The sequence below is a fragment of the Phragmites australis genome, chromosome 23 (genome assembly GCF_958298935.1).
Source record: "Phragmites australis chromosome 23, lpPhrAust1.1, whole genome shotgun sequence".
Taxonomy (NCBI): Eukaryota; Viridiplantae; Streptophyta; class Magnoliopsida; order Poales; family Poaceae; genus Phragmites; species Phragmites australis.
The window spans coordinates 5,787,633-5,810,858 of NC_084943.1; the positions used below are offsets into that span (position 1 = coordinate 5,787,633).

The window sequence follows — 23,226 nt, forward strand, 5'->3', positions numbered from 1 at the left end:
CCTCATGGTGAGATACAGACACACCAATTAGTTTGAGATTCATGTATTCGACACAGAACTCAATGACCTCCTTAGTTCCCCACCCTATGGCAATTTAACCTTATGGCCGACCTCGGTTACAAACATATTTCTTCAGAACCCCCATCAACCTTTCAAAAGGGTACTAACGATGAATAATGGATAGCTACCATATCCAGGTACCCCCAGGATTTCTTGTTATTCTCAGGGTATATCTTTTATCTCTGGGAAGGGGATCCCTTGAAGAAAGCAAACAACCCTTAGATACCCAAGACATCCCATAACTGGGAAGGTTTATCTCCAAGAATCGGAAGGAGGAGTCCATAGGACGACAACCCCATATATACATGGAGCCAAGTGGCCCTGTGGAGGACAAGTCATTAGGGAGTACCACAAGCGAGACAAGTCAATAGAAGGTAAGGAGGAATTCACTGACTAGGTTTAGAACCATCTAGGCTAGCTACCCCCCCTCCGGTAACAAGCTTAGATCAATACAAGACAAACAGGACATATGGTTATTATCCTTAGGGAGGCTTGAACTATCTAAAACCATAGGTATTCCCCTTGTGATTTGTCTACTCAAAACATCCCCTAATTGTTCAACAAGTTCGTTCGATCGAGGTTCACCAATCGTCAACAGCTGGCGTCGTCCGTGGGGATTATGAAAAAAGGCGTTGAAGAGTCTACACATGACATGTTGTCAACATCACCCAAAGCTTCACCGAAAATTGGTTTTCAGATGAGGGTTCTACGACAACTTTACCTCTCTCCATGACATACCGGTGATCGATCGGGTGGATTTCGGCAATGATTCAAGCGACGAGGTAAGTCAATTTATGGAGTAATGTGCAAAAGATTACAACATTGAGTTTGAACACTTAGTTTCCAAGACAACTGTGAATGTCCAATTCACAACAAGTCATGATCAACCCTAGTAGTTTCTGACAACATGGATTGCCAAGATACCAACCTGGAGCAATCCGATGAAGCATCCATAATGGATCTACACATCTCCTCTAGCGGAGATTACCCTTCAGAAGTTTTTGGTATCGGAGACAGTGGTGATGATTTGGGTCATCATGATGATGACCCTACAAATGATTGAGGTGGTCTAGCATCGGTGGCAGGTAATGGTCAGCCTCAGGAAAGCACACCACCTCCGGTCCTTATCGGGGCCACGGTCATACAGTCTCCCAATTATCAACAGGGGGCTGACCACTTTAAATCCACGACTGCTAAGAGGATTCTCCTTCTACAAGAGGCCCTCATGCATCCTCCAACCACGGATCTGTCTACCCCAGCCGATAAAGATTAGGTGAACTCGGCGGTTGACTTAACAAAGGAGATCATCTTCCAGGAAAAGAACTCTCATCAAGCCCTAGCCAGAAATAGTGCTAATCGAGCTAACCGGGCAATCACCCATGGCAAGATGCATTGGACTCGGAGAGGCATAATCCTAGGAACAAGGCTTTCTGGGATGACAATCGGGTAAATAATTACCATCGGACCTCACCGGTCAAAGGTCATTCGATCAATGACTTGTGTTAGTTCATCAACGACTGGCGAAGACGCCCTAGGGCTTCTGAGGAGGCTTCTTCTACTCCTCGTCAATCTAATCAAGAAATGTCCCAACATCGATCAAATCGGGACCGATCTCTGATCGTCACTGGAAAGACTCTTGGGGGTGCCGAAACCAAGCAAGATGCCATCAACGGATGTTTGGCCTTTTCTCCAGATCTACAGAATGTAAACTGGCCAACAAGGTTTTGCCCTAGGACGATCGAGAAATACAATGGAAGCACAAATCCTATTGAGTTTCTCCAGATCTATACCACAACCCTCCAAGTGGCTGGTGAGGAAGAGAAGGTAATGGTGAATTACCTCACTATAGCCCTTGAAGGGGCAGCTAGGATATAGTTGGCCAATCTATCACCAGGGACAATCTACTCATGGGAACATCTTTATGACGTGTTTCGAGCAAACTTCCAGGGTACTTACATTTTCCCCGGCATGAAAAACAATCTCCATCATAGTGAGCAGCTGGGGAATGAAACCTTGTGCGAGTTTGTGCATCTCTTCAGCCATACCTGGAACCATCCCAAAGATTAGCGACTATGATGTCATCCAAGCATTCACTCAAAGGTTTAAGAGCCGGCGTTGCATTGAAGACATTGCCAGAAAGGAGCCTGAAATGGTTGAGGAGCTCATGCAGATTATTGATAAGTCTGCTAGGGCTGAAGATGCACTCCTCTACATTAAGGAAAAGACTCAGGGCATCAAGCATCCTCAACCTAGGCTCGGTGACAACAAGGTTTAGAGCAAGCGTAAGAAGAACACCAAGGGAGGTAACAGCAAGAAAGCTAAATCTGATAATGTTTTTGTAGATCTACCCGACATCTATCCCAACCAGTGCTCTGGTCCTTCTCAAGGCAGAAGCTTTACACCCGGCTTCGATGAACGAGATGGGAAGCCTCAGTGCAACTTCCACCAAACTGACAACCACAACATCTATGAGTGTTTCCTCTAGAAAAAGTTGGTCAAAACATAAGTCAAAATAGCGGCTAAGGGGAAGAAGATTTCGATCATGTCCTAAAGCAGAGACTCCAACTCAGATGGTAGCGAGAAATATACAAACCCGATGTCTTTCTAGCTGGCCGAGAGGATGATCGACCACATGTTCGATGGTTCTGTGTTATACAAGTCCAAGTGGCAGTACAAGTCAGTGTCTCGAGAAGGCCTAGCCGTCATCCTAAAGGGTCATCAGGTCATGCAGTGGTCGAACACCGAAATCTCCTTTGGCCAAGAAGACTATCATGATAACTTTGTATAGCCAGGCCATTTCCCAATAGTGGTTGAGTTTATGATAAATAACTACAAGGTTACCCGAGTCCTTATAGATGGAGTGATCTCCCTAAACATCCTCTTTGCTAATGAATTAGAAGGAATGCAGATCTCCCGGTGTGCTATTGAGCCGGTTACTCAAGATTTTCCAGGTATAGTACCTGGGTCTTCAGCCACTCCCATCTGCCAGATATCCCTACCTATTACCTTGGGGAAGCATGACAATTTTCAGATAGAAAAAATTATGTTCCACGTGGTCGACTTCAAGACGGCATACAATGTCATCCTAGGAAGACCTACTCTTGCCAAAATTCATAGCCACCACGCATTACGCTTATCAATGCATGAATATCCCTAGACCTGAGGGAATCATCACAGTTAGAGATTGTCCTAAGGTAGGTCTCCGTTGCGACAAACAAAGTCTCGACATGGTAGTTCAACACCAACCAAGCGAGGAACCCAAAAGCTTTTGGATCAAGGTGGATAAGAAGCCTCAGTCATAACCACGATCACAACGCCTCGTTATGCAAACCCAAAGACTTAGGGGCACGACATCATGAATAGTTTATAGCCCATGAAATAGCATCTACGCTAACCTTGAAATAATAAGGGTCACTACATATCGGCATAATCTAGTCTATGTCGTTTAGGTTTAAGATAATGGGTCTAGTCGTCAGGAGTTTTCTGTAAGTTCTAAGTGTAACTCCTAAGAGTACCTTCTCGTAATAATAAAGATCATATTGTCTATGAAGTCAATCGATTTTCTTTTTCTGCCTTACTTGTCTTTCCACGCATCCTCATGCCTGACAAACAAGGTAAGTCACTTCTTGGTTCCTTCCTCCCAAACGTGCACCCAGGGTGGCGAAAAGTTTGTATCGACCCAATGGCAATATGAGTTCCCTTTACTTTAAAGATGTTTTTTATTATCTGGACTGCCCACCCAGAATTTCTATTTCCGAGTAGATAGTCAAGGGACCAATAAGTACTAGGCGCTGGAAACCGAAAACAACATATTGTGTGTTCTCTGGAAGTAGATTATAATGAGAAATGAAGAACCATTGCGTTATGAGCTCGGGTTGTGAAAAGGTTTCTTATCACATTCCACGGGTGACTGGTGCTACAACGCCTCCCACTAAAGCGGGCTGAAGGCTGGTCATAATAAGCGCTCTAACTAGTGATCGACATGTCCTAAACTAATCAAAGGAAGAAGTCGATAAAAGATCACCATTTGCTGTCAAAAGAGTCTAGCACGAAGTACTCACATCAAGCATGAAGAAAAATTTAAGTTCCCAACTTAAACTAACAAAATCTACCAAATGTTCTTACAAATTGTAGGGTGAAAGTAAAAGAACTACATTGAGCGCAAGAAGTCCATCTCATCCACGAAGGCCTTGGCTATCCCCATCACCTCCTCAACCTTGTCGGCTGATGATTTTTCTATCTCGTCCCTGAAACCTTCTAGGAGGATGTTTATGTTGAACTTTGGTTGATGGGTCCTCAGGACAGCCATCACATAGGCGAGTGTCAGCTCCACACTCTGTCAGGACTGGCTCAAGAGGTGTTCGGTGACTATGTTATGGAACCCACTGAATGCCTCAGCAAGCTGGGTAACCCGAACAGTGAGCCCATGACCGTCCTCTCCGCCAGTAGCCTTTGTATGAATCCCAACCCTGGCAAGCACTTCTTAGAAGACATCGAGCGTCACGACAAGCGATTAGCGAGCGACCAACATTTGGGCCCCTTCCTGGGTGATAGCTTCTCGAGCGATGGAGAGTTCTTCAAGGTGATATATTAAGAAGATAAAAGAATGAGCAACTTGTTGGGATGCGACAGGCTTACCCTTCATCCGATCTTCTAGCATGGCGTTCCCCTTCTCCTTCTTGGCTGCCACCCAAGAGAGCTGCTAGTGTAACTCGGTAGCCTCCTTCTCGAGCTCAGGAACTCAGAAGGTGGCCTTCATGGAACCGCAGTGGGTCTTGTTCAAGCAGTGCAAGGCAAACTTCAAAGAACGATAAGGTCAGTACCAGTCATTTTGCTAATTGGGTTTCTAATCTGTAGGTAGAATCTTACCATGAAGAAGTCATTGAACTTCTAATCCCACTGATGGCCTACCCGCCCTTCAAGCCATTCCCCCAGGATGCATCCAGCAGAATCCTGTACTCCTTCCATGGAAGAGCAGCGGTGATCTCATTGTTGGCTACTTCTAGTTCCTGACTTGTAGCCACTGATGTCGAGGCTCGCCAGGCTTGCTGCCATCTCCTTCATAGGAGGGAGGGTTGGAAGTTCGAGAAGTCGGGGCTTCGGTACTATTTGTGGTATTTCGACTTGCCTGTGGGAGAGACAAATTCAAACCATGCATTCCATCAAGCATAGGAATTAATTCTCAGCATACCTAAGCCATTTCCTAGTCGTTGAAGGCTTCTCCAGGACCAGAAGAGGTGCTAATCTCTTGTTCCCTGATGCTAACTGGGTAAAGGGAGCATCGTTCGATGGACTCATAGGGGCTGCTATCTTCATGCCCTCTTGGGCAAAGGCTAAAACATACTCGATAGATTAAAGAACAAGCACGATAGCGAAAGATCGAGGTAAATGCTCAACTTACCAAGGTCAAGGCCGTGGTCAAGGTCGGCACTGGGTTTGTGGGAGCATAAGGAGCAGGAGCAGTTGACGTTGGCGGCCTAACACCACTTGCCACTAGATCTACTACTGCAAAGTTGTCCTCCTCCAATGGCATGCCACTATCAAAAGATACAATTTGCAACATGCCACTTCTAGTCTCACTCAGACCCTTGCTCCCCGTGATGAGGGCATCATCTGGGTCTACAGTCAGGGCTCCTGCATTCTCGGCCTCCGGATCGCGACCTCCGTGTCTGGGAAGCTATCCAAGTCGACAATAGCCGTCACTACAAGTATGGCTACTCGGAATAAAGAACAAGAATTAGGAAGGTTTGTGATACTTACCGACATGATTCTTGCCTGAGCTTCATGGTCCATCTCTATGATAGAAGTCAAGATATGTTTGCGGTAGGAAGAAGGGATGGCTTCAAAAAGAACCCTGACCTTCTTGTCGGTAGCCTCTGGTGAATACACTATGAGATGAAGCGATAGGCAATGAGGATATGCCTTACAGACCCCTTGAACATGGCTACTAAATACCTATCTCACCTTCTCGAGCCAGATCCAATCCAGCTAGAAATAGCCAAGCCCTAGTAATCCTCTACTTCAGAGGACTAAGGCAGCGCTTGATGAAGTCCCTAGAAACATTATACACCATAAGGTTCCTCTCCTTTAGGAGTAAGATCTCGCTGATAAGTTTCCAATGAAAAGTGGTCATCACCGACTCCTCTTTCTAGATGACCCTTGATAGTAGTTGTATGCCATGGTAAGGAAGTACCTTCGGGCCAGGTTGGCAGTAGAAATACTTCTTATGCCAACCCAACCAGGAGGATGTCATACCTAGTTTTATAAAAGAACAAACCCAGATGTAAACTACATATATGCCAAGATCAAGTTTCATACATGCAACAACCTCATCAGTATATCACACACAGTGCCATTATTACAATGTTTAACTTAAATAAATAGAAAGGACCTCAAGGTCTTAACCAAAGCACACTAGAAAAACATGGTGAAGCTCCCATCTTCCACAGGCAATCGACCGGGGTCTACCAGCCTAGCAATCTTCATCTTCATTCTAAATTAGTATATCTCTCCTTCATTGTCTAAGCAGCATTTTGAAGTACATTTGTATGGAATAGCAAGTATGAGTACATGTCGTACTTTGCAAGAGTGGAAAATAAATGGCATGCAAGCTTGAATAAAAGAACAAGCTATAATAGGTATAATTTGCATAAATGCCAACTATGCTAATGCAACAGTTATAAAAGCATCATATTTAACTAGGTGAATCATCATTAAACTTTCACTTCTAGATACACAGGTTTCCCAACCACCTGAAATCTACATTAGGCTACCAAACCAACCAACTTGATACCCATCGCAGGTAACCAAAAAACATCCACTATTACCCATATCACAAGTAACTAACCATCCAACTGCTACCCATCACAGGTAACAAACCATCAACCAAAGCCAAAACACAAACCAACTAATCATGTGAAGGGATCACACCACTCTTAACCGTGAGCATGACTGATATATCAGTTTTACACTATGCCAATGTCTTCCAACTTCACCCACAAGTTGTGATTCTTGTATGCTCGTGCCATCACAGCACTTACACACTTCCGAGGTCTGCGGCTAGGTTTCAGTACAAGGCCATTACAAAACATCCTCCCAACAAGAATATGTCCACTGAGATTTCACTGCCAACAAAGTGGCATCGCACCACCCAGAAGCCCCCTCTTGTGCCTTGTAGCTTCAGAAAGAATCACTCTTTCCTTCCTACACCACCCTTGGCTTATACTACGTTGAGGATCTCCTAATTAATTAGCCATGTCATACCCATATAAGCCTCGTGGTTGAACTATAAATCGGGGTTACCCGTTCCACGAAATGGTCCTTAGGATATTGAGCAGACACTACCACCAACCATAGTGCTCCCACGCACCAGTGCATTGCCGCATCATCCTCATCTAACCTTCTGCTCAACATCCCTATGTTCCATGTTGCTACAACAATTACCAGTATTCTCAACTCATAGATACATAGACCATTAGTCAAGTTTAACCAACAACCCAACCATACCCTTGTGCAAGGCTAAACATAAGTTACCCAACATAAGCACTACTAACAACTAGGGCGACAAGGGATACATGGAACAAGGTACTATAAGCAAATGGGATTCAAAATTAACAGTATGCATATTTGAAGTAGAGAACGCATTTGAAAAACTAGGATCATAATTCTCAAGGATACTTGCCTCTTCCAACTTGCTGCTCAAACTCTTCAAAGACTTGGTCTTGGAGATTCTCGAACTCCTCCTCGTCTACTCTTGATACACACCAAAAGACACAAAACAAAAATATCTAATAACAGTATACTAAACAATAGATAACATCAATTAAAAAGGTACTAAAACATAGCACACGCTGCTACAAACGTGAGAGCGCAAAAATCATCTAAATCGGAGCTAGAATGAGAAAGTTACACTAAAACCAAGTTTAGGGTTAAATCTGAAAAAGAAAAGGACCTATTTTGAATAAAACAGAAAGGTTAAGGGCCCTTTGTAAAAATATAGGGATCATTTTGTAATTATAAAAAAGTTTAGAGACTAAACTGTAAAAAGATAGGGGCTTTTAGATAATATAGAAAAGTCTAGGGGCTTACATGCAAAATTGCCAATTTTCTTGAATTGAAATAAATAGAAATTGATTGGGAAAAGGCTCTACTGACGTGGCGAGACAAGTCAGCATAACGCTGAGGTAGCGATGATGTGGACGATGATGTGGCGCAGAGGTGGCGGCTGACTAGATTATGAAACTGATACATGGCATCGCGCTATAGGTTGGAGATGCAATCGGCACCGACGGCAGAGAGAAGACACGGCGGGAAGGGAACAACGGCGGCAGACTCGTCGAAATTTCACCAGGACGGTGCTTCGGTGGGCTATGGTCGACGGTGAGCGGCGGAACAGGAAGGAGGGGGCACGACGAACCCTTTTGATGGCATACCTTGGGCGGCGTGGCACGGGAAGGAGGTCGGCAATGGGAGGGACGTCGAGGGATCTCGGTTCTTCATCGACGGTGAGGCTTCGGTGACTGAGATGCGAAGGCGAGCGCACCAATGCACTAAAGATGTGGTGGCGAAGCTCACAGGTGGGTCAGACAGGACAAAGCGCGATGGATTTCAGCTACAGGCGAGTTCGGTCGAGGCAACATTGGTGGTGGTGGCTGGAGCTAGGGTTTGGGGGCGGCTTGGTCTGGGGACAGATCCAGGAGGGTTGAACTTATATTGGCGGGGGATATCTCATGGGGCGTTCGAATTCAGTGGTCTTCGTTGGGATTCAGTATTGGGGAGCGCGGCGGTGTTTCTGGCCGACTCGGACTCGAGGAGGCGCGGTGTGCTCAGGTCAGAGATGGAGGAAGAGGACGTGCCCCACCTGGCAGCAACACACGAGGGGAGACGGCGTGGGACAACAGTAGGCACGCGCTAGAGTTGGGCTGGGTGAAGGGAGAGACGGCTCGGCCCACACGGCAGGGAGGCGGGGGAGGAGGGAGAGAAATGGGCTCGGCTAGGGATGGAAAAGGAGCGGACCAAAAAGAAAAATGAAAAGGGGGGAGGGGGAAGAAAGGATTTTGGCTCGAAAAGGAAAAATTGGATTTTCTTTTATGAAATATTTTCAACTTTTTCCAAAAATCTAAACGGCGCATCTCGATGTTTTCAAAATTTCATTTTTCACACAATAAACTCTGATGCTTCTATACCAGCATGAATGCAACACAATAATAAATATAACCTAAATTAATTTTTTAATTTAGAAAGTAAATTTCCACCTTGGGTTTTGAGAAGAAGGAGAACACCCTAAATCTAAAGAAGAGATATTTTATTACTATTTTTAAAATTTTGAAAATTGGGGTGTTATAGAGGACTTGACAACAAAGTCAATGTACTCCGCCTATTTGCCTTCTCCGAGCTAGAGTCCGGTGCCACCGACGACCTTATTCTAGAGCCTCTTCAATACATAGAAGTACCGAAAGAGGTCGAGGATGGACGGAAGCCGAGAAAGGATTCTCATAGATGCATGAAGATGCACAGCATGATGATAGAATTGAGATTCAGGTGGATGAGCTCCAGGCCATAGAAAGCTAGCACCCTGAGGAAGAAGCTAGATGGAGGGAAGCCAAAGCAGCTGCGGAAGAAGTCAAGGAAAACCGCCGAGCTGTGGGTATCCGGGCTCAGGATTATTTGCCTTGTCGCTTGCGTGCAGGGGATCAGAACCCAGGGAGGGATCACCTCCTCATTCTTAGCCTTCTCCAAAGCCTCCTCTTTGATCTCTGACTACTACCATTCTGGGATTGAGATTGCCATCTCATTGGTGGACGAGGTCTCTTTCTCATTCTTCTTCTTTCCCATGGTGGCGGAGAGATTAGGGGAAGAGGGTTTTTTGAAGGTTTTTAGAGCTGGGGCGCAAGGAGAACGATGAGAGTGAAGGAAAGAAGTCGATGATGGAAGAATGGACATTGAAGCGGCTCTCTCTTTGCCTTTATGCAAAGAGAGGGCTCGAGGAAACGGAGGTTCAGCTGATGACGTGATACGACTCGAGGCCATGATCTCCCTCTTTATCGTCACGTCACATTTAATGTCTGGTGCATGCGAGGAAGTTGGTTTTGTACCCCAAGGAGTTCGCCTCCTCGCGCTGCTACCATAATCATGATACTATAGTAGGGAAGGATTCTCACCACTACCTAAAATCTCTGTTGTGATGTTTCAATTTTCAAAGTTCAGTAGTAACATACTTTTTTCCTTCCAAAGGGCTAGGCTTGCAAAAACAAATCTACCTAGATGGGACACCTTCTTGAGAACTCTCTTGGGGACTTGAAGGCGTTAAAAATCCTGAGTAGAAAATAAAAAAATGATTAGATGCTTCACCCTAATTGGTGATCCGAGTCCTACTCGATGACATGATTAAACAAAAATCTTATCTTTGCTAGCTATATACTTGAACCGTCGAAGCCTCATTTGACGTATTGATGGGGGCTTGACGATGAATAATGGATATCTACCATACCCTAGTACCTCAGGGTTTCCCAAAATTCTTAAGACATCTTTATCTTTGGGAAGGGGATCCATGGAAGAAAGAAAATCACCCATAGATACCCAAGGCGTCCCATAACCAGGAAGGTTTATCTCCAAGAATCGAAAGGAGGAGTCCAGAGGACGTACGACACCCCCATATATATACGGAGTCAAGGGGCCCTATGGAGGACAAGTCATTAGGGATGACCACAATAAGACAAGTCAACAAAAGCCAAGAAGGAAGTTGCCGACTAGGTTTGGATCCATCTAGGATAGCTACCCCAGTAGCAAGCTTGGATCAATACAAGACAAACATGTTATATGGTTATTATCCTCAGGGAGTCCTGAACCTATCTAAAAACCCCTGTGTGTTCCCCTTGTGATTCGTCTACTCAAAGCATCCTCCAATTCTTCAATAAGTTTGTTAGATCGGCGATTCACCAATCGTCAACAGGTACATTTGATGAAGAAACACAAGCCAAAAGATTTTTATCTCTTTCACGATGTGAACAACGAGACCCCCATCAACAAGCTTTTCTAGTTTTAATGAATCGATGACTATCTATGACATCGCGTTGAAAAATGAACACAACTTTATGATCGGGTCTTGAACTTTCTTTGGTAGGATGCCCTTTATTGCAACTACAAAAAACTGTGTCATAATCACGTGGCAATCATAAGACTTCATGCCAACTAGTTTTAAATCTTCCTTCGATACTAGTCTCTTTACATTGGTGGAGTATCCTGACGGAACTTTGACTTCATGCAATCAACCGCACAGAATATGTTTCTCTTCCTTGCTCAGAGTGTAGCAAGTTGTAGGAAGCTGCTTTCTCCCATCGTCCAGTTCTTTAGGATCTAGGTCCTTCTTGAGTTTCATATCTTTCAGGTTCATCCGTGTTTGAAGTGTATCTTTAGTTTTGCCTGGTATATCTAGTAAGATACCAATCAAGATGTCAAACAAGTTCTTATCGATGTGCATGATGTCGAGTATGTGTCAGACCTCTAGGTCTTGCCAATAAGGTAGGTCCCAAAATATTTATGTATTTTTCCACATAGGAGTTGCTTTTCTACTCGGGAATTTTGTACCGCCTCACCCCTTTCCAAGGACAACTGTAATATTCTTTATCATCTCAAACACATGTTTTCCTATGCGAATCTTCGGAGCTTGACCAGTCTCCCTTGTCCCATCAAAAGCTCTTGCCTTGTTGCGATACGGGTGATTCAAATGAAGGAACCTACAGTGATGCATGTAAACTGTTTTATGAGAGTTCTTTGAACAAAGGAACATACGGTGATGCATGTAAACCATTTTCTGAGAGTTCCTCAGCCACCAGCCCATTGTCTCTTCCAAGCACTAGATACATCTATTGTATCATTTTACTGGCTATCCCGATAGATTACCAAGAGCAGGCCAATCTTGGATTGTTACAAACAACATTGCATGTAGGGTGAAGTTCTCACATTTGTACTCAATCACATACCCATACGCTATTATTCCACATTATAAGAACATCTTCAACCTATCGTTTGAGGTACACATCGATATCGTTGCCAGGTTGACTCTGCCTTTCGATTAGCCATGACATCGTAAGGTATTTTCGCTTCATAAACATATAAGGTGGAAGGTTATAGATACACAGAGTCACATGCCAAGTGCTATGACTACTTCTAATATTGCTAAAAGGATTCATCTTATCTGTACTTAACCCGAACCTTATATTCTTCATATCATGTGTGAATGTCTTCTTGTATTTTTTATGGATGTTCCTCCATTGTATGCCATCAGCAACGTGTCTAAGCATTCCGTCTTTCTTGCACTCTTCGGCATGCTATCATATCAACTGGGTAATAAGGCTAGAAATAAAGCTCAAGGCTCGCGAACCAGCTCGGACTCAAAAAGGCTTTTTCAGCTCAGCTTAACTTAGTGTCCAAACGAGACGAGCCCAAGCCACCTCCCTAACTCGGTGGCTAAACAAGTCGTATCCGAGCAGGCTTGTGAGTGGCTCATTGGCTCAGTCGCCAGCCTAGCCCATAGAGCCCAGCCACCCTAGCCCCCAGCACTACCTTTAGGTTTAGGGTTTCAACTTGCCTATAGCCTCCAGCACTCAATTCCCAATCTCATCTCCCACATCCAGAGACGTGCCACCACCCTCAGGTCTCAACAGACTACCATCATGGTGTCGTGCCGTCGCCTCTCTGCCTGCCTGCTGCTTGCCCGCCTCTCCCCTGCGCCCACGTGGTTGTGCTTCCATTCCACAATAGTTGTTGATGCACCATTGGCCCACCATCACCTGCCCACCTGGTGCCCGCCCTCATCCCGCAGTCCCACCGTGCCACCGCCAATTCACCCACCCACCGCTACCACCTGATCGCCACCTCTTCGACTTATTTGATTGATGTTAAAGATCTTTTTTAGTCCTAGATTCAATTTATGCTATAGATATGGTTTGTCATTCATTCCTGGATTTGATTTATGCTAAAGTGCTATTTCTACATTATTGTCATGACTCGCAGTTCCTAGACTAGTGAGTTGTTAGGGATTTTGCCGCTGCTCTATTCTGGTGGTTACTGTATGGCATGAGTTGATATGGTTTGCTTGATTGTCTACTTTTATTTCGTATTGCAGTATTTCACAATCCAGTACTTTGACTGTTCATTGTTTTTTTCTATCACAACTCATAAAGAATCCGTGGGACATATGAGTATATGACATAATTGTAGTATATTCGATTTTCTCCTATGACTTGTTGGACTAGATAACTGAGCATGTCAGTTTTGACGAAAGGTTCATTTGTGTCTTACTTGGCTAAGCTTATCAGCTATTTCATTTTCATGTAAGTTATGTTATATACTCATGGACTCTTGGTTAGAACTATGCTTACTTTGTTACTTGGTAGTTAGTACTCCTTCAAAAGTGCATGTTCAATGTTCACTTATTCAGTAACTTATGTTGTGTCTGACTTACTTTTCTACCTTCCTGGCTCCTGCTAGAGTACTTGGCATCTTGTTAGTGGGAAACAGCTGTATGTACATCAGTACAAATCCTCCAGGCTCAAGTAGCAATCTTGGCTCGTGAGCCAAACCGAGCCGGCTCGAGCCGAGTACATTTTCTATCTCGATCAAGTAGTTGAGTCGAGCCTGGCTCGGCTCACCCAAAGCAAGCTCGTGCGAGCCGAGCCAAGCCTGGGTCAGCTTGGCTCGTTTCCAACCTTACTAGGCACACGTTTTGTTCGCAAACAATCGCTTTAAATGGGAGATTATAGAAAAATATCACACCACCTTAGTGGGGGGTCTTTTCTTCTTACGCTTCACCCCCATGTTATCGTCATTACTGCACCGCTTGTACCATGCTGCTCCACACAATGGACATACATCCAATTCTGCCAAATCTTTGTGATACAATATACAGTCATTTAGACATGCATGTATTTCCTTTAGTTCCAATCCCAACGGACATACAACCTGCATGACATGGTATGTGGTTTTAGGCAACACAAACTCCTCTGGTAGCAAGTCACCCAAGAATCATAACAATTCATTGAAGCTCTTATCCAACTAACAATTGCAATTGTAACATGTCAGCACCATATGTAACTTTGTGTGCTCATCCTTATAGTTTAGGAATAAGGATGTTTTAGAGTCCTCTATCACATGCTAAAACTTTTAATGTTGTCTCTCACTAGCGAAGTCCCCCTCTCCATCATGCAACATAGATCATCTTCATCATCGTGGACCAAAGTATCTTCGAACGCCAGCATATCATTGTCTTCATCAGCAATCATATAGTTGCTTTTATCTTCTTCGACAGTGGGTTGCCCTTCATGTTCAAACTCCTCATATTCGTCGTGTTTGATCCAACGGGTATAGCAAGGTTTGAAACTGCTCTGAAGCAAATGTGCACAAATCTACTCTGTGCTTGAAAATTGTTTCTCATTCTTGGAATCTAACATGGACAGTATATATAGTCATCACAATTATTTGACATATACATCGTGACAACGCTCAAAAAAGCTTCCATACTGTTAAGAAACTCTAGGCCACTACAATTAGCACGTACATTCATATTCAGTCTATCTGTATTTTATCAATTATTATAAATCCATTGAATTAATATGAAATAACTTTCAATTTAATTAACTATTATCAACAAAATAGAATATAATGATAAAAAAATTAATACCTAGAATATGAAAACCTAAAATTGATTATCTTAAATTCACTAAGTCAATTGGAGCTCTAGCTCCTTCAAAATTCATAATCATGGAACATACACCTATTATCAAAATCTAGAGCAATCTAGCATGTAAATCTAAATACAAATAAAATGTAGATGAACTTACCAACCTAGATAAAAATCTAGAGCAATCTAGCAAGTAAATATAAGTAAAAATAAAATATAGGTGAACTTACCAACCTAGATAATGTATACCTAAAATCAATTATCTAATTCACTAAGTCAATTGAAGCTCTAGTTCCATCAAAATTCATTATCATGAAACAAGCATCGATTTTCAAAATCTAGAGCAAATCTAACAAGTAAATCTAAGTACAAATAAAATGTAGATGAACGTACTAACCTTGGAGCACCTCGATCACATAGATTCCATCAAATTTTGAAGCCTCGCCGCGCAAGCTCGCCACAAAGAGCCACCGCTAAGTAGAGCTGCCGAGCAGAACAGAGCTCCTCTGTTCTACTCGGGCTTAGGGGCCAAAAAAATAATTATATATTGTGACATATCACTGTCAATTTTAGGATCCAAACGGAAGTAATACTTCTTTACCACTGTCAGTCTATAACACCAACCGGCAAATGCCAACGTTAGTGATAACAAAAGTATCACTATCAGTCCATTACACTAATCGACAGTGTTGTATTACTGCCGGATTCTAATAAAAACCATCAGTGATACTACGTTTCAGTGTTGGTTTTCAATGGCTCAATGATTTATTAGTTGTTGGACCTTGTGAATCGACAGTAGTACCTTATCATTGTCGGTTATTTTTGAATCAATAGTGAAGAAGGGGTGCGGACGATCCTTTCTGTAGTAGTGTCTGTGATCGAATTGAGATCAGATTCAGATCCTCTGACTTCACCCCTATGAAGTTAGAGGGTATAGTAACTTGTGAGTTGGGCTACAGTAAATTACAGTCAGTTACTGCAGCATCAAATATTATCCATCCATCTTAAATCGAATGGCTCACAATGTTTTGAAGTCACCGTGACTTCAATTACTCTGAAGTGAATTGAGATCCTCTGACTTCACGATGTTTTGAAGTCACCATGACTTTAATTCCTCTAAATTGAATTGAAATCCTCTGACTTCACAAGGGTTGAACTAGATGACCATCTTCTACTTCTTATGGTTGGTGACTGTTAAGCTAGATGAGGATGCTACTATCTTACTATCAAATAACTTGTTATTAGTATATAAATATGTATAGCCTATAAGTGGTGGAGCATGAAGGAAAAGATTATGCTAACAACTTTAGAGAAGTATGTCTATTGCGGTATATTTGTTATAATTTGAGTGGTAAAAATTAGTGTAACATAGCATTGGTGTAGCTTGAAGGAGAAAGATTGGGAGTGCCAAATTTAGAGAAATAAACCCCTGGCAGCATTTTGGTTTCGGATTCAAGTGCTGAAACATTGTGTAGTAAAATAATTGACAGTACTGATTTTGCTGTTTTTTCATCAAAAGTACTTTAAAACGTTATGTACTTAGATACATTTGTTTATGCATCTATTTAAAATGTATGGTCAAAGTTTGAACAATAAAATCAAAATTATCAATTATCTGAAAAGCGAAGATAGCATGAAAATAGACTCATTCATCTTTGAAACTCATCAGTACTCGGTCTAGCAAAATAATGTGCCACAGGGCTTAGCGTGGACCATACTTGGGGGAGTAAGATGGGTAGTGCTCCTCCATAAGTTCTTCTCCATCATCCTAGCCATGGCAGTTGTCGCCATATTGGAGAATGACTAGAAATTACCATGCCATTGGCACACCGTGTGGCCCATCACCGAGGTTGCATTGAAGCGGATCGAATTGAAGCTTTGTTGTTCAAAAAATTTAATAAGTCTTAGAAGACCTAGTTTTGCAAGATAAATTTCATTGTCGAGTCAGGCGATAAGAAATGTGATGGTGTTACGAGATTCTCTGTTGATAGGCATTCTGAGTTTGGTGTGAGCATCAAAGGTATAAATGATGAGAAAATCTTAAATTTAAATCCAGTGTGAAATGAAGTAAAGAACAAATATTATGAGTTGCATTGGAGATTGTATGAACTGAATGAACACAACAACATGTATAATCAGGCGATACTTGGTACTTGGTATGCAGTAACAAGGATGTTAACTGAAAGATAGATAGAACAGTTGGTCATCTGTTATGTCTAAGATATTGTGTATATTACATCAAAAGATTCGTAGACTTTGGTTATATTACAACAAATTAACTCCATGAGTTCAAAAGGTCAGAACTGTGACCGAGATAACACAAGTCAGGTACAAGTTCTTAAAAATGTTTACAAACACTATTGGGTACGTGCAGCAGTGAAGTGTTATATTACAGTTCAAAAGCTGCATCGGAATGTTGTTAACTTGGTTAAATTTGTATGAAAGATAAGCACGATGATCCTGCAAGTGCACAAATGTAATGTTAGCTAGCTGAGTATCAATATGATATTATAAAAAAGAGAATTCTGTTAGCAGAACAGAGAACAGAATATGCTAATTGCTGGTCCGAGTAGTGAATCGCATTATAAATGTTTATAGGCTCACTGAACCCATGCTATCCTCCAATTTCTACAACCTTTTTCTTAATCTGTGGAGTAGCAGGTGGGTTATGCAATACAAAAGATGTGAATTGTGTCATTGCAGGTAGTCTACATATTTTGTGTTTTCCTCTTAATGATCAAATTGTGCAAAAAATACAGTTTTAGGTGGGGAAATTTTGTGAAGCTTCAAAAACAAACGTTAAGAGTTGAATTTGCTCAATCAAAATAGATGGAACATGGAAGTTGTTCATGTGTCAGTAACTATCCATTTTTCCATGAAGGATAAAATATAGAAGAAGCAATTTTGATTGTATCAACCCTTTTAGCATGTTATCTATTTGCTTCAGTACCAATTTAAAAGAAAGTTTTCCTGGGTTTATTTTGGCTTTTGTGAAGAAAAATAAGGCCATCATACCTAGAAATTTCAGCACACCACAACATAACATTGTTGATATTTTGTAGAAGCAATAAAGCCTCCTACGCTAGGACAACTTTCTGATTCTTATTTTCATTGATGCCATGATCTTCTAATGGACTCGACCAACCTTTCTTATATTACAACTACACTCAAGTTAAGTTTCTATGAAAAATTTGAGGAGCACTGGAACTATAATCTGGATTGAAAGAATAGCTCTCTTGATTCCTGCAGTAAGCATTTGTCCCAATCTGATATCACAGTATTTCTCAAAGATGCGCGCGCACACAGATTAATTTGATACCTGCACTCACCAGTGCATGATGGCAGGGGCCTTGAATGGCAGCAACACTGATTTGCGCCTGCAGCTGCTACTTGCGTCACTCCGACACCCTCGGGTGCCTGCCTCTTGCTGATCATGGCCATATTTATGGGGCCCCACAGGTGCTTCAGCCTCTGCCTCATCTAGTTAAGTGCTATGCCCTGCTTCGGAGACGCCTTTTTCACCTGCAAGCTGCAGCAAACAACTACAACTTCAGATACTTATAGATATGCTTTAGTAGCAGTAAAACATCAGAGGTGTTGAAAACACAAAAGTGGGTTTGATACTTAAATATGGGCAACTATATTTATAAGGAATGTTATGACAACAGTTTTAAAATTAGCAGAGGGTAATCACAAAATCCATTGATGAAGTCATCTATGTTTTATCTTGGTAAATATGTAGTATGTTAAACTTGTATTTAAAATCACCAATTAATCAAGAGCTAGAGGTTAGGAGTAAGAGAAGGAGTAACCTGCTTATTGGCGAAGGCATCTATCATGAGCAAGAGGCAGCGCTCGAGGGCACCATCGGAGCAAGGAGCGCTGTAGGTGTAGATGGAGCGTGTTTTGCCGGTGTCCAGGGACCCTGCTGTTGTCCTTCAGAAGACCAGCCACCAATGAAAAATAAAGATGAAGAAGCTGTGCTACCGTGAAGGCACTTGGAGCCCTGCAGGCAACATCTTGTCGAATAGGCAGTGGGTATTTTGTCGAACACGTTGCGAGCATCAACCATGGTGCCACATTTGGAGCTCATCAAAAGAGAATTCGTGAAGATGGCGTCGGCCTCCAAGAGGCCAGTGCGGAGGGGACGGCTATGGAGCCCACGTCCGAGGCTGAGGTGAGGAACGACCTGGTTCGTCCCCTTGTTCACAGCACTACCTAGCGCCCCCACGACCGGCTATGGCGATTTGTGTCCGCAGGTCCACACTCCGTCGCCTGGCCGCCGTCTTAACCTTCCTATGCACCCATCTCCACACTATGGGAGAGAGAGGCAATTACATCTCGGAGGAGCGGAGGCGCCAGTGTCGGCGAGGTGGCCCGAACGTGGGGACGGCGGACATAGACGAAGGGGGTGGCGGCGACGGGGACCGCGGACAGAGCGAGGCAGCGAACGGTGGATTTTCTCAGCGGCGGGACCAGCAGACAAACGACCGAGCAGGGGATTTCAGCGACCGGGCGAGAGAAGGTTGTGGAAGCCTGCGAGACGGTGCGGGGGCGAGCAGACCATATCGGACGATCCTGAGCTGCCTGTGGTCGAATCGGATGGTTCAGAATTAAGGGGCGACGTGGAACACGCGAACCCGTCCGGTTCCATCACCGGGGTCTTGCTTCAATTGTTAAACATATATACGCTGGGGCTTGATCTGGGCCATGGTACTGACTTGCATATTGGACTGAGGTCTGGGCTGTGTGCCTTGCATATTGTTAGGAATTCAACTAGATTTATTCGAAATAGACAACTAGCATAAAGCCCACCGGGCCAGCAGCCACCCGCCAGGCCACCAGGTCAGCTCACGGCCCACCTAGCTAAAACCTTCTGCCTCAAAAAAACAAAGCTACAACCTTCTTAGGTATTTTTTGTTTGGGACTAGGCTTTACCTTTAAAAAAAGCCATAGATACAACAAATGGGAAGCTTTTCAACCGGCATTTTAAAAAAGTCCATGCCACTCTACAACTAATAAACTTAAGCCATCTAAGCGGTGCTTTTCTGGGTTCGAACTAGCCCAGTACCACTAAATATAATGAAAATTACCTACTTCTATCATCCATTAAATTCTTTTAGCATTAAGCTTGTCACTCATCTTAGAAATAAAGCTGAGTTGTCACTCAGTCTAGCTTAGGCTTTTAAACCAAAGTATGATAAACTCTTTTTAAAAAAAGCTAGCCATAAGCGACTTATTTTTAAGTCTAAGCCAAAACAAACATAGTCTTGATACAACAAGTCAGTCATTGTTCGAGTTATGTTTTCTAATAATGGAATCAAATAACTCATATCTCAGCCTCTACAACTAAAGATGTGCGCAGCCAATACTTATTCGAAAGCAAGTGATGGGCACACACATTCTGTTTGGCGCAACCTCTCATATGCAATGTAAAATGCTAATTAAAAATCTTAGTACCCCTTAGGTTCTTAGTCAATGTCGAATGTTTTTTCTCTAGCGTACAGAAAAACTACATATTATTTCATTAAAGAAGGAATAAAGAGATAAAGAGTAACCAAGAAAAACAAAAAAACAACACACACTACACACCCACACACACTAGACTATTAGAAATATTCGCGATACAACCTCTAACTAATCTAACCAGGGAGAGTGACATAGACTAGTCCCATCACCAAGATTCACCACATAGTCCTTTTATCAGTCATCGTTTTGACCACTAGATTTATAGATGCCGTGATATTGTTAAAAACACAGTTATTATGATGCTTCCTAACTCTCACACGACAAGGATTATTGGAGTACAATGTCGAATGTGCGCAGCAAAAGAAAAAATTAAGAATGTCGAATCACGTCGGACCGCTATACATATTAATTACATTAGAAAATATTGGTTTTATAAAACCGAAAGACATCTTCCGGTGCTTAAAAACGGGTGTTGGGCATAATAGCATAAAAACAACATAGGAACCTTTCAATGCTCGAAAAATGAACTTCGATCATTTGATGTTATAAAACAAGATGTTATCATTCGGTAATACAGAACTATTTTTTCTTTATTGTAAGAATTTGAGCAGGGTCTCTCCAATTTTATGATTTACGATAAAAAGAATAGTTCTATGATTTATACAGCAAAGCACAGTCGCAAAAGTAGGTGCATGGTCTCCACATGCTCTTGCCAAACACCGCGATGGCTATCGATATTTTTATTTCGATCGAAATCTATAAAATCCTACTGATAATAAAAGGTGAAGCCATCATTGTAATTCTTAACATTCCTATTTAGAATGTGAAAATGTCATGCTGTTTTTGTGGGAACTAGTAAGTTGGCCCGTGTATTGGCGTAACTAGATTAATTATGTTTGCTAAATGTATAAAAACAAAAGAGCTAACACTACGTCATAACAGCACATTAGCGACGGGTGATAACTGTCATTAGTGACGGTTACGGCACCTGTTACTCTTATTGCGTCACTAATAATTAAATATTAGTGACAGGTTGGGACCCGTTATTAATGATAATCACCCGTGACGGGTCATAATTGAGACTCGTCACTAAAATACGTCTCCTATCACCTGAGCATGCCTGTTGCCCGTCACTGTGACCGTCATTAGTGACGGATATATGTACCACCTGTCACTAATTATCGATCCCTAGTGACGAGTAGCTTTCCAACCTGTCTCTGGGACTCGATCATTAGTGAAGGATGTTAACTAAAAAAGTCACTACTGACCGAGTCATCAGTGACGTTTTCTTTTCATCTGTTATTGGTTACTAAGTCATTAGTGACGGGTAGATTTTTAACCTGTTTCTGAGACTCGGTCATTAGTGACGGGTGATAACAATAACCCGTCACTAGCGACCGGATCAATTGTGACGGGTGTTTTGAGTCATTAGTGTTATGAGTCATTAGTGACAGGTATATTTTCAACCCATCTCTAATGACTAAGTTCCAGAGACGGGTTGGAAAGCTACCCGTCACTGGGACTCAGTCATCAGTGACGGGTGAATTTACCACCCGTCACTAATAGTCACATCCCCCAAAGGGATTTACCTTTTTCCTAGCTGCATCCTGAAGCAATGTCAGGATTTGGCAATCATCTTATCCTGCAAATAAGACATATCCAGATACACTCATGCCATAATCACTATTTATTTCAAGATATATACCCACATGGACCAAGTCACAAGATATGCAACCATAAATTACATAATCAAAAGTCCTCGAAACGTACAATGGCGCAAATCCACATCAAGAGCTCGAATTACATAAGTCAAAAGTGCAAGATCGAATTACATAAGTCGAAAGTGCAACCACAAATTACATCAAGGTAGTTACAAATTACATAAGTCGAAAATGCAACCATAAATATACATAAGTCAGAGCCCTGCCTCCCTACAATAGAACTCACCTTTCGAAGAGACGACTTTGATCATTAAGAACGAGACGATCCGTGCTCGAATGTTGGAGAGTATAGAATCCTCGATGTTGCCATCCAGTAAGCTGAATTCCTGCTGAACAAAAGTAGTTATGAAAAAAGTATGCAATTAGCGTGAGCAAAATCATTTTATCATCGGATATTTGTAATGAATAAAAGCAGCTATGAAAAGACCGTGCAATTATCTTACATCTGGGGATTTCATATCCTTTGTTGCCATGAATAGCAGCATGTGGCACGCAACGTAGAATCCACAGGAATTGCCCGGTGGTTGTTGGCGACACTGGAGAGGGAAAAACGTCAGTTCGAAAGGAAAAAATGTAGTAGTAAAGTATTTACAAATATGTCTGCTGGCACATACCGTGAAGGCGGTCTTATGTGTCAGTATGTAGGGCTCCTTCGTATTGTACTTCGGATCACAACGCATATAAAAATATCAAAAGCCCTACATGCGAAGAGGGATCCAATAGTCAACATTTGGTATAAGTTTGAAAAGTTCAATATGTAACCTAAGCCATGAAGATCTTATTCGTCGAGGATTTATTTGATGAAAGTATAGTCACGTTGTCCCCGTTCGCCGTTAGGTCCCACCACTGGTCTTGATGAATCGAGGTACCAGACCAAGTTCCACTTGGAGGCAATGACCAGTAAGATCCAATGACCACCCATGTTGTGGGCGGCCATCAGGTAGTCCCTCTTCAAAAAGTGGCTCATTGCCCTAGCCACATATTCCACAATGAATTCTCTTTGTTGTTCCATCAAAGATATCATCAAATTTTGGGGGTCAAGGAATTTGAAAGTCTCCTTCTTCCTCGTTTCTTGTATCAAGTGTCTATAGATAAGAAATTATATAGATTGGAGAATTTAGTGGTAATAATTAATGAACGTCTAGTTTGAAAGGGTTTACAATGTAAAGTATCGCAATAACCCCATGTCCAAGCCATCGAGGTTGAAGAGGTCGTATAAGTCATTGAAGCCCACGAGGAAGTAGCCGTCCCCAGTCAAGAAGTGACGATTTTAGTACTATAAGACAATGTAAACCT

The 23,226-nt window shown here is 42.5% G+C and overlaps 1 long non-coding RNA gene across 1 annotated transcript; it reads right to left on the minus strand.

The window, feature by feature from the left end:
- Nucleotides 1-16,929: 16,929 nt before the first annotated feature.
- Nucleotides 16,930-19,246, minus strand: LOC133906282 (uncharacterized). The gene is made up of 3 exons (XR_009907752.1): nucleotides 18,553-19,246; nucleotides 18,070-18,269; nucleotides 16,930-17,200 (listed from the first exon to the last, which is right to left on the minus strand). It is a non-coding gene; the product is annotated as an uncharacterized LOC133906282 (long non-coding RNA).
- Nucleotides 19,247-23,226: the final 3,980 nt, after the last annotated feature.